Genomic DNA, 10,530 nt, shown 5'->3' on the forward strand with positions numbered 1-10,530 from the left:
CCCCCCCACCTGGTTCAATGTGGCTGACTGTTCCTCTGTCTGGCTTCCTGTCTTTTAATCCTCTTCCTCCTGCTCTTCTGGCCTGCTTCTTTGGGTTTCCCCTCCTCACCTAATCCCTATGGCTGATTGCTCTTCTCTTTGGCTTCCTGGGTTTTACCCCTTTCTCCTGCTCTCCCGGCCTTGTGTCTTAAAGGAATGTAGTTTAATCTAGACATGAACATATAACCACGTGTCTATAATATTATTCAAAAACTGGTAGCAGATGTATAAAATAGTATGGAATTACAAATACATGATTAAATAAACTCCCTTGGAAATAATTTCATGATAAGATGAGTAAATGAAGATACACTTGATATCACTTTTCAAAGAGAAGTAAGAATGGGACAGGTTAGCAACATGTATGGACCATACAAAAAGAGAAGTAATGAAATTGCAATGTGATATCAATGTAGGATGTGTGATGTATGGCAATTGGATGAAATGGGAAAGGAAGGCCATTGTTTTGCTTTGAAGAGACATAATGTGTAGTCAACCAGATGGAGCTAAACAAATAGGAGCACTTATTCTCATTTACTATGCCTTTCAAAGACTATTAACTTCTTTCTTTATTATTTTATTTTCAGGGTTCTGATTCCATTGTTCTTACTGTAAGATATACTAATAGTAGGTTGGAGATTGTAGAAAGAGGTTGAAACTCCTATTATAAGACAGCAAGATAGCAGGACCCTAGCTAGACTCTAAAGAGCTGATTCTTGGTGGGGAGGGGTACATAGTTAAGTTTCACACTTTCAAAATTATTGCTCTAAATTCAGGAATAAGAGGTATTTGATTGTAGATACAATGCCATCTGTACATACTAACTTGCAATTGGAGAGGAAAAAACACTCACTGCATTAATTAAAAAAAAAAAAAAAACTCAATGCTGATGAGTTAGATCTGACTCAATAGTGACCCCTCCTTGGGTTTCTGAGGCGGTATCATGATGGAAATAGATTGTCCGGTCTTCCTTCCAAGGAGTGGCTGGTGAGTTTGAACGGCCAGACTTCTGGTTAGTAGTCAAATGCCTTAGGCACTATGCTACCAGAGCTCCCATTGCATTAATATCAACTGGATTTTTTTTTTCCCTTTTTTTTAAATTGTGATTTGGGAGAAAGTTTACAGAGCAAATTCACTTTCCATATGGCATTGCACATACACTTTGTCTCATGACATTGACTGCAATTTACCACAATGCAACAGTTCCCCTCCCACTTCTTCACCATAATTACCTCTTCCCTGTGTCCTTCCCTCCATGCACTCCTGCCCTTTGAGCTATGTCCTTGTGCATAGACAGCCCCTCTATTCTTCTATTATTTTTTTCTCCAAGGAGTGTATCTACCTAGTCTAAATATTACCCTCATATGCCTCTTTTTTGCTTGGCTGGAAGCCACAAGTGTGGGTTCAATTCAATTGGATATTTCTTAAAATATTGGAGTTTCTTAACAATTCCTAAATTCATCTATTATTTTCTGTTTGGATACAATTTGCAGCTGTCGTATTAAGACTACCACAGCCCTGACTCTGGTCAGGTTAGCTTCAGAAAGTCGATTGGTCATGTAGCTAGATGTCTGTTACTGCTCAATCTGTTGCTTACAGAGGCCTCAGGGCTCAGGGATTGGGGAGTAGAGTCTTCATCATTAAACTCTTCCCACATGCAGAACACATATCATTCAGTTCTAACCATGGCACAACTTCTATGAAAGAAGTGGTTGCAGGGTAACTGCCATACACCCTCTTCAACTGCATACTGTGTAGTGGACACTCTAAACCATATCAACTTGTTCTTGAGTTACTGTCACTGTTGAAGAGATTTGATTTTTTTTTCCCTTATCAACAAGGGGGATGCCTTTGTTTTCCAATTGTCCTAAAGGCTGGTTTACAATGGCATCAAGCTCTATCTGACCCCAGGCGTGTTCGTCAGTGTTGAAGTGCAGCATCCCATACCAGGACAAAGGGTGTGGGGATCTAGGGATTACAGAATTTGTAAAGAACCCTGAAAAGAGCCATTATATTATTCCTTCCATAGCTGAGGATTTTTCAGGATGACTACTTCCTTGGGATCTGTATCTCTGAGTCATTATTAGTCATGGAGGACAAAGAGTCTCTAGAAGTCAGTATAAGTGTGAAGATCCCTCTTATTGGCTCAATTATCTTGGCCCAGTAGATTGCTACTTAGGAAGGGTCTAAAATCTTGGAAAATTATGTGTGGTCTAAATGGTGGCAGAAATCTGCAAAATGTGTTGATGTTCTATTATCTATCTGGCTGCCACGACCTAAAAAAACAGAATCATCTGTCATGTCTTCAATAAAGGCTAGTTCACATCTGGGACAAATATATTCCAGTAGTTTGGGGCTACCCTTGCCCTTGCAAATGTTGCAAATAAAAACAAAAAAAGTGTGCTCCTACAGCAGCTCCTGAGCCTGCCCTGTCCACCAAGGCCTCTGTGTTAGGCTGAGTTCTCTAGAAAAATGAAATCAGTAAAGCTTATATATAGAGAGAGAGATTTATCTTAGGAAATGGCTCACACTTATAGAAGATGGCAAGCCCAAATTTTTGGATCAAATGTCAAACTGGAGGCTTTTCCCAACTAGTGCAGCTGCAGAGGCTGACAAGCTCAAGGTTTACAGGCAGAATACTGGCTGTTGACTCTAACAAATCATGAATCCAAGAACACCAGGCCAGATGGTGGATTATTCGCTCACAGACAGTTGTAGGCACAAAGCAGGATCCCAAACCACAAAAGAGTGTCTCATTTTTCCAGGATGTCCAAAAGGACATTGGAAGCAGGCTACACCCCTAGGGAAACTCTCTTTCAATGGATTGGCTACTCAGAACATCTACATCCTATCCCATCATGGGAATAACCCACATCACAACAGCTTAAACCACACCATATTGTGGTCCAGCCAAGTTGACACACAACTCCTACTATCACAGTCCACCCCTTGTCAACTTGGCAGTTGTACACATCTTCTTAACCATATATAATCTCCAAATAAGGAAAATTATAAAGTCGTATTTGTGCCTAACATGATACACTAACCTTGTTTACGTTTCACAGTTCATAACAGAAACAAAAATATTTGATGCACATATACAATGAAGAAATATAATTATCACAGTCCTCGTTTCTGCAACTGGTTGTGTGGTCATAGCTGATATTCAGAACTACCTTTTTCCACTACCCATTCTTCATTTCCCTGGTTCTCAGCAAGCACCTCAGCTGGTCGTGGTTCTTTGCCTGATGGGATGACCAAAACCTTTGTTCCTGAAGGGTTTGGACCATTGTAGTCATTTCAGAATTGAGTTGCTGTATTTTTCCATTGACTTTAATCACAGGACATGGTAGTACTAAGAGACATCCTAACGAATCTTCTGCATTCCAGACATATTCTTTACCTCCATTATGTAATGTCAATCCAATTTCCCCTTGGTAATCAGGATCTATGACATCAGATAGTACAGCAATGTCCTTCTTTGTCTGTTGATCCAGAGGCATCAGGAAGCCAAAATGGCCAGGTGGCATTCTTAATTTCCAGTTCAATGCAATCAGTATTGTGTCTCCAGGTGGAGTGTTCCTCCCTTTGAGACTAAAATCTCCAGATTCACAAAGAGTAAGTTAGCAGGGACAGGGAGCAAAAATTTTTTGAGTGGGTCACTAGGGATAATAGTGAATGGCACCATTCCCATTCCCACCCTTTGGTTCCTGAGCCCTTGAATCCTGACTATTGGAGAAAGAGCACCGTATATTGGATGTTGGTTTGGAGCATATATAGCCTCCTGGAGAACATTGCGCAACCCTTCAAGGTATTGCCACCTAGCTGGTGCCATAATTGTGTTTTTAGTAGGCCATTACGTTGTTATGTCAAGCCAGTGGCTTCAGGATGATGGGGAACATGGTGAGACGAGTGAGTTCCATGAGAATAGGCCCATTGCTGCACTTCCTTTGCTATGAAGTGAGTCCCTTGATCTGAAGCAAAGCTGTGTAGGATAACTTGATGATGGATAAGGCATTCTGTAAGTCCACGGATGGTAGTTTTAGCAGAAGCATTGTGTGCAGGAAAGGCAAATCCATATCCAGAATAAGTATCTATTCCAGTAAGAACAAAACGCTTCCCTTTCCATTATGGAAGTGGACCAATGTAATCAACTTTCCATGAGGCTGCTGGCTGATCACCCCAAGGAATGGCTCCATATTGAGGAGTCGGTGTTGGTCTCAGCAGTCACGGTAGACAAATCAGCCTTGGTAAGAAGAAATCTATTTTTCTGAGCCCATGCATAACTTCTATCCCTGCCACCGTGGCCACTTTGTTCATGAGTCCATTGAGCAATGACAGGAGTAGTTGGGGAAAAAGGATGATTGATTTCCACTGAATATGGCATCCTATCCACTTGATTGTTAAAATCCTCCTCTGCCAACATCACCTTTTGGTGGGCATTCACATGACACATAAATATCTTTACTCCTTTGGACCATTCAGAGAGCTCTATCTTCATACCTCTTCTCCCTACATCCTTGTCACCAATTTTCTGAATATGCTCCCTCCAAGTTACAGACCATCCTGTTAAGCCATTGTCCACAGCCCCTGTATCAGTATACAATTGTATACCTGGCCATTTCGCACTCCATGCAAAGTGAACAGCCACATGCATGGCTCAAAGTTCTGCCCATTGGTAGGACTTCCCTTCACCACTGTCCTTCAGGGAAGTCCCAGAAAGAGGCTGAAGTGCCACTGCTGTTCAATTTTAAGTGATGCCTGCATATCATGCAGAAACATCTGTAAAACAGGCACAAAGTTTTTCTTCCTCAATCAACTGACCATATGGGACTCCCCATGAGGCCACAAGTGCAGACTGAGAGAGGGAAGATAATGTGAATGAGGTGGAGACCATAGGCATTTGGGCTACTACCTCATGCAACTTACTTGTGCCTTCAGGTCCTGCTAAACCCCTATCTTTGATATAACACTTCCATTTAATGATGAAGTGCTGCTGTGCACATCCAACTTTATGCATCTGTGGGTCAGACAGCACTCAGTTAATGATGGGCAGCTCAGGCCTCATGGTGACTTGGTGGCCCATGTAACAGGCCAAAGCCTGTTTCTCAAAAGGATAGTAGTTATCTGAAGAGGATGGTAGGGCTTTGATCCAAAATCCCAAGGGTCTGCATTGTGATTCACCAATAGGGCCCTGCCAAAGGCTCCAAACAGTATCTCTATCTACTGTAGACACTTCAAGCACCATTTGATTGGCCAGATCATATGACCCAAGTGACAGAGAAGCTTGCATGGCAGCTGAACCTGTTGCAGAGCCTTGTGTTGTTCTGGGCCCCACTCAAAACTAGTAGCTTCCTGAGTCACTTGATAAGTAGGCCATAACAACACATCCAAATGAGGGATATGCTGCCTCCAAAATCGAAAGTGGCCCACCAAACATTGTGTCTCCTTTTTAGTTATGGGAGAAGCCAGATACAATAACTTATCCTTCACTTTAGTAGGAATATCTTGACATGCCCTACACCACTGGATTCCTAGAAATTTCCCTGAGGTGGAAGCTGCCTGCATTTTTGTTGGGTTAATTTTCTACCCTTTAGCACACAGATGTGTCATCAATAAGTCTAAAGTTGTTGATACTTCTTCCAAACTGGGTCCAATCAGCATAGGGTCATCAATATAATGGACTAGTGTGATGTCTTGTGGACAGGAAAGGCAATTAAGTTCCTTATGGATGAAATTATGACATAGTGTTAGGGAGTTGATATACCCTTGAGGAAACACTGTGAAAGTATATTGTTTGCCTTGCCAGCTGAAGGCAAACAGCTTCTGACAGTCTTTTGAAATTGGTATTGAGAAAAAGGCATTGGCCAGATCAATAGCTGCATACCAAGTACCAGGAGATGTACTAATTTGCTCAAGCAAAGAAACCATATCAGGAACAGTAGTTGCAATTGAAGTGGCCACCTGACTAAGTTTACATAATCTACTGTCATTCTCCAAGATCCATCTGTTTTTTGCACAGGCTAATTAGGCAAATTAAATTGGGAGGTGGTGGGAATCCCCACCCCTTCCTCCTTCAAGTCTTTGATAGTGGCAGTAATCTCTGCAACCCCTCCAGGGATGCAGTATTTCTTTTGCTTTACTATTTTTGTAGGTAGAAGAAGTTCTAATGGCTTCCACTTGGCTTTTCCTACCATAAAAGACCTTACTCCACATGCCAGGGACCCAGTGTGGGAATTCTGCCAATTACTCAGTATATCTTTTCTATTTATGCATTCTGGAACTGGGGAAATCACTACAGGATGAGTTCAAGTACCCATTGGACCCACTGTGAGATGCACCTTAGCTAAGACTCCAAAATCCCAACGGATTTCAGTAAATTGACCTCCATATGACCCCACTCTAACTGGTGGGCCACAGTGATGCTTTGGAACTCCTGGAATTAGTGTCAGTTCAGAGCCAGTGTCCAGTATTCCCTGAAAAGTCTGATTATTTCTTTTTCCCCAGTGAACAGTTAACAGTGAACAGTTGTAAAAGGCTGCAGATACCTTTGGGGAATGCTGAGAGAAAGATTGACGTTATATATTTTTGGCAATGTAGTGGGGTCCTTCCTCAAGGGGACCAGACCTCCCCTTCATTCAAGGGCTTCTGCATCTTTAAACTGACTCAAGTCTGGGAATTGATTGAAAGGCTGTGACTCTGTATTCTGGTGATTCAATCTAGACTGGTGTTCATGTAACCTAGAATTATTTTGTCTATACAGATCAAGTAAATATTTTGTAGGTTTGCTATGTATTTCACTACTAGGACAACAATGACTAAGTAGCCAATGCCATAAATCCACATGAGTCAGAGTATTCTGATTACTGTTTTCACTCTGCTGTCCATTATGGTAACCACGTCCACTTTGTCTTTGTCAATTAACTGCTGCCATTTGGCCTCTAATACCACAGGGTCCAATCAGCCCCACCGTAGTTTAAGTCTTAGTTCAATTAGGGCAATTCCTGCTGTCAAATCTGGCTTACATGAAATAGCAATCACAGCAGTCTTCAGGGATCCTCGGGCTCCCTTCACAAATTTGTTCCTCACTGTACTGGTGAAGGGCATGTCCTCTGGACTCTCCATTTCTGGCTGTAGATGTCTAATCTGATAAATCCATTCTAATATGCCAATTTTCCTAAGCCTCTGGATACCTTCTTCTTCATTATACCAAGGCAGGTCTGCTACTTCAACTTGACTTAAGGTAGGCCACTGCATAATCCATGCTTCAGTAAGCCAACCAAATAAACAATTAGATCCTTTCCTAACCTCTTGAGCTAAAATATTGAATGAAGAATTCATACTTAGTGGGCCTAAATCAATAAACTCAGACTGGTCCAATGTTACATTCCTTTCACCATTATCCCACAACCTCAGAAGCCATTCCCACACATATTCTCCAGATTTCTGCTAGTACATGTTAGCAAAATCAAGTTGGTCTTTTCAGGTGTAGTGTACCACCTCCTCAGTCACACTTTGTATTTCACTTTTTGGGGCTCATGAGGACTAAAGTTTATTTATAGGTTTAGCAGCAACAATGGGTGGTTGGGACAGTTCCTGAGAATATTCATCAATGTCTTCCATGGCATCTACCTCAGACAGTGACACAGGAGGATCAATTGGGTTAATCCCATCAAATGGAAGTGAAAGAGATAATAGTTTTATATTAATACCTTCAGAGGGGAGGGATTCAACAGAATTTGTAGGCTCCTTATCCTCATCTTCCTGACTATCTACCCATATGTACCCATTCCAGGTTTCAGGATTCTATTTTTTCCCAATCAACACCCTCACTTTACCTTCACACACCATTCTGTGTTGGCAATTCAATTGTCATTGTAATTCAGCCACCCTTATAATAAAACTCTGGGTTTGGTTTTTGGTAATACCAACTGTGTTACTAGAAGAAATAAGGCTTTCTTTCAGAGAACAACTGAAAATATTAAGGCCTTTTATGCAGTGCCTGAGCTGTGGCTCAGCAACCCAGAACTCATCTCATTTTTTCACCACTTTGTCTAGCATAAATAGGACCAACCAACCAGTTTCCTTATACTTCTCATAAAAAATTGCAGAGAGTATCAAATATGAGATCACCCAGAGCCTCACTGCTCAAAATTACTTGATTTATTGGTGGGGCTATTTTGCATATTAATGTTGCCACTCACACCATGGATTAGCAGGGCCCTCTTTACTAATGGAGTAAGAGCCACCAATGCCGTTATGTTTAATCAAATTGGAGAACTAAAACATAATTGGTGAGAACCAATTTAGGAAGACCATCCTTATGATTTCTCACACAGTTATAGAAGCCGGCAAGTCCCAAGTTCTTGGATCAAATCTCAAACTGGAGGCTTTTCCCAACTCACACATTTGCAGGGGCTAAGGAGCTCAAGGTTGGAAGAAAGTATATCGGCTATTGACTCCAATGGATGACAAATCCAAGGTAATCAGGCTGAATGATGGAGTGTTCACTCACGAACAGTTGAAGGCAGCACAACAGAATCCTGATCCAAAGAAGAGTGTCTTATTTTCCCAAGATGTCCATAAACACATTGGAAGGAGGCCACACCCTTAGGGAAACTCCTTTCCAATGGATTGGCTGATCAAAACATATACATCTGATCCAGTCATGGGAATAATCCACATCACAATGGCTTAAGTCACATAGAATTGTGGTCTGGCCAAGTTGACACACAACTCCAATTATCACAGCCTCCATCATTTTCTTCATTCTCCAGGGCTGTAAGACAGGGCAGCTGACCTGTCCCTCTCCAGACCACTACCTGGCCAGCTGTGGCCAGTGCCTCCGCTGCCTCCTCAGTGATGCCTGAGACTTCAGAGCCCTTGTAAGTAATGTGAGTCTGCTACATCCAGTGAAACTGTGGTGGCCAGGACCTAGGACCAATAAGGCTCAGGAAGGAGTCTTCCAGTGGCTGTCCACCTGCTGGCTTCCCAAACAGCCCATTGCAAATCCTCCAACATTCCCCAACGTTAACTTCTTTAATAATCTTGAATTAATTGTATGAAAATATTTCCCTCAGAGCATTGGCAAAGATTATGCTTGGAAAAAATGTGGTTCCATCAGCCCTCATATATATACCGTGACTAGAAGTGTGATTTTTTTTTTTTTTTTTTTCCTATAAGCAATGGAGATTCAACAGAAATGTCCTTTTTTTTTAATGATCATGATGGCAGCAGAGTAGATGGACCAGAATTGCAAGAGGTTGAATGCAGGTGGTCATTCTACCTGTTTATATAACACATGATGAGGACTGAAAATAAGACAGTGATGATGAAGAGGAGGGGATGGTTGCCCAAGGATGTTGGCCATACAGAAATGATCCATATGATAACATGGTTTCCTGTTGATGAGGGATATAAGGCTAAAAGATAAATCAAAGGTAATGTTAAGGTCCCAGTTTAAGACAATTTGTTATCAAAGATACTATTAAAGAGAATGGAAAGCCTGGAGGATAAGCAGATAAGTAGGGAAAATTCTTATGTTAAATTTTAAATTCCTGTCTTTATTAAGAGGACATTTGCTGAAAAAATTGCTTTTTCTATGATTACTGTCTATATAATTTTTATGTATCCTTTTCTAACAAATAGAAACTGTTAAACAGTAAGCTGGAAAGTAATTCATTCATATTACATTTTCTGACTCAAAGATATACATATATATATATACTTTTGTTGTTATTGTTGTTAGTTTTCTCTGACTCATGGTATGCAATAGAATGAAACTGTGCCTGGTCCTGTGCCTTCTCCATGATCAACTGTAGATTAAACCTTTGTGATCCACAGGGTTTTCTTTGGCTGATAGATCTCCTCACCTTTCTTCCTAGTCTGTCTTAATTTGAAAACTGTGCTGAAACTTGTTCAACATTAATAAAAACCAAAAAGCCAAATCCACTGCCATCAAGTCAGTTCTGACTCATAGTGGCCCCCACTATGAGGCAGTAAATCTTTGTGGAAGAAGATTTCCCAGTCTTCCTTTCACAGAGTGCCTGGCAGTTTTGAACCCCCAACATTCTGGTTAGCAGTCACATGCCTTAAGCACTGCACCACTAGAGCTACTTCAACATTATAGCAACACAGAAAATTCCATTGATAGATGGGTTGTAACTGTGCATGAGGTGCAATGGACATCAATCAATTCTGGTCTTTGATATGGAAGGTGAAGTTTCTAAAAATGAATCACCACTGCCTCTACTATATGTGTTTTCCACTACTATGGAGTTGATTCAGACTCATCCTGATCGTATAGGACAGAGTAGAGATGTTCTTAGGATTTCCAGGGCTGTAAATCTTTACAAAAGTAGACTGCCTTCTCTTTCTCCTTTGGATTGCCTCATAGGTTAGACCTTTTGGTTAGGAGCCAAATGCCTTAACCACTGTGTTACCAGAGCTCCTATACTCCTATACACGATTACCCCCCCCCCGCTCCTATAC

At 41.3% G+C, this 10,530-nt stretch overlaps 1 pseudogene; it reads right to left on the minus strand.

Moving 5' to 3' along the window:
* Positions 1-1,594: 1,594 nt before the first annotated feature.
* LOC103201673 overlaps positions 1,595-10,530 on the minus strand; it is a 151,105-nt pseudogene continuing 142,169 nt past the window's right edge.

The sequence above is a fragment of the Orycteropus afer genome, unplaced genomic scaffold (assembly GCF_000298275.1).
Source record: "Orycteropus afer afer isolate SDZICR_OR568_19922 unplaced genomic scaffold, OryAfe1.0 scaffold00159, whole genome shotgun sequence".
NCBI lineage: Eukaryota > Metazoa > Chordata > Mammalia > Tubulidentata > Orycteropodidae > Orycteropus > Orycteropus afer.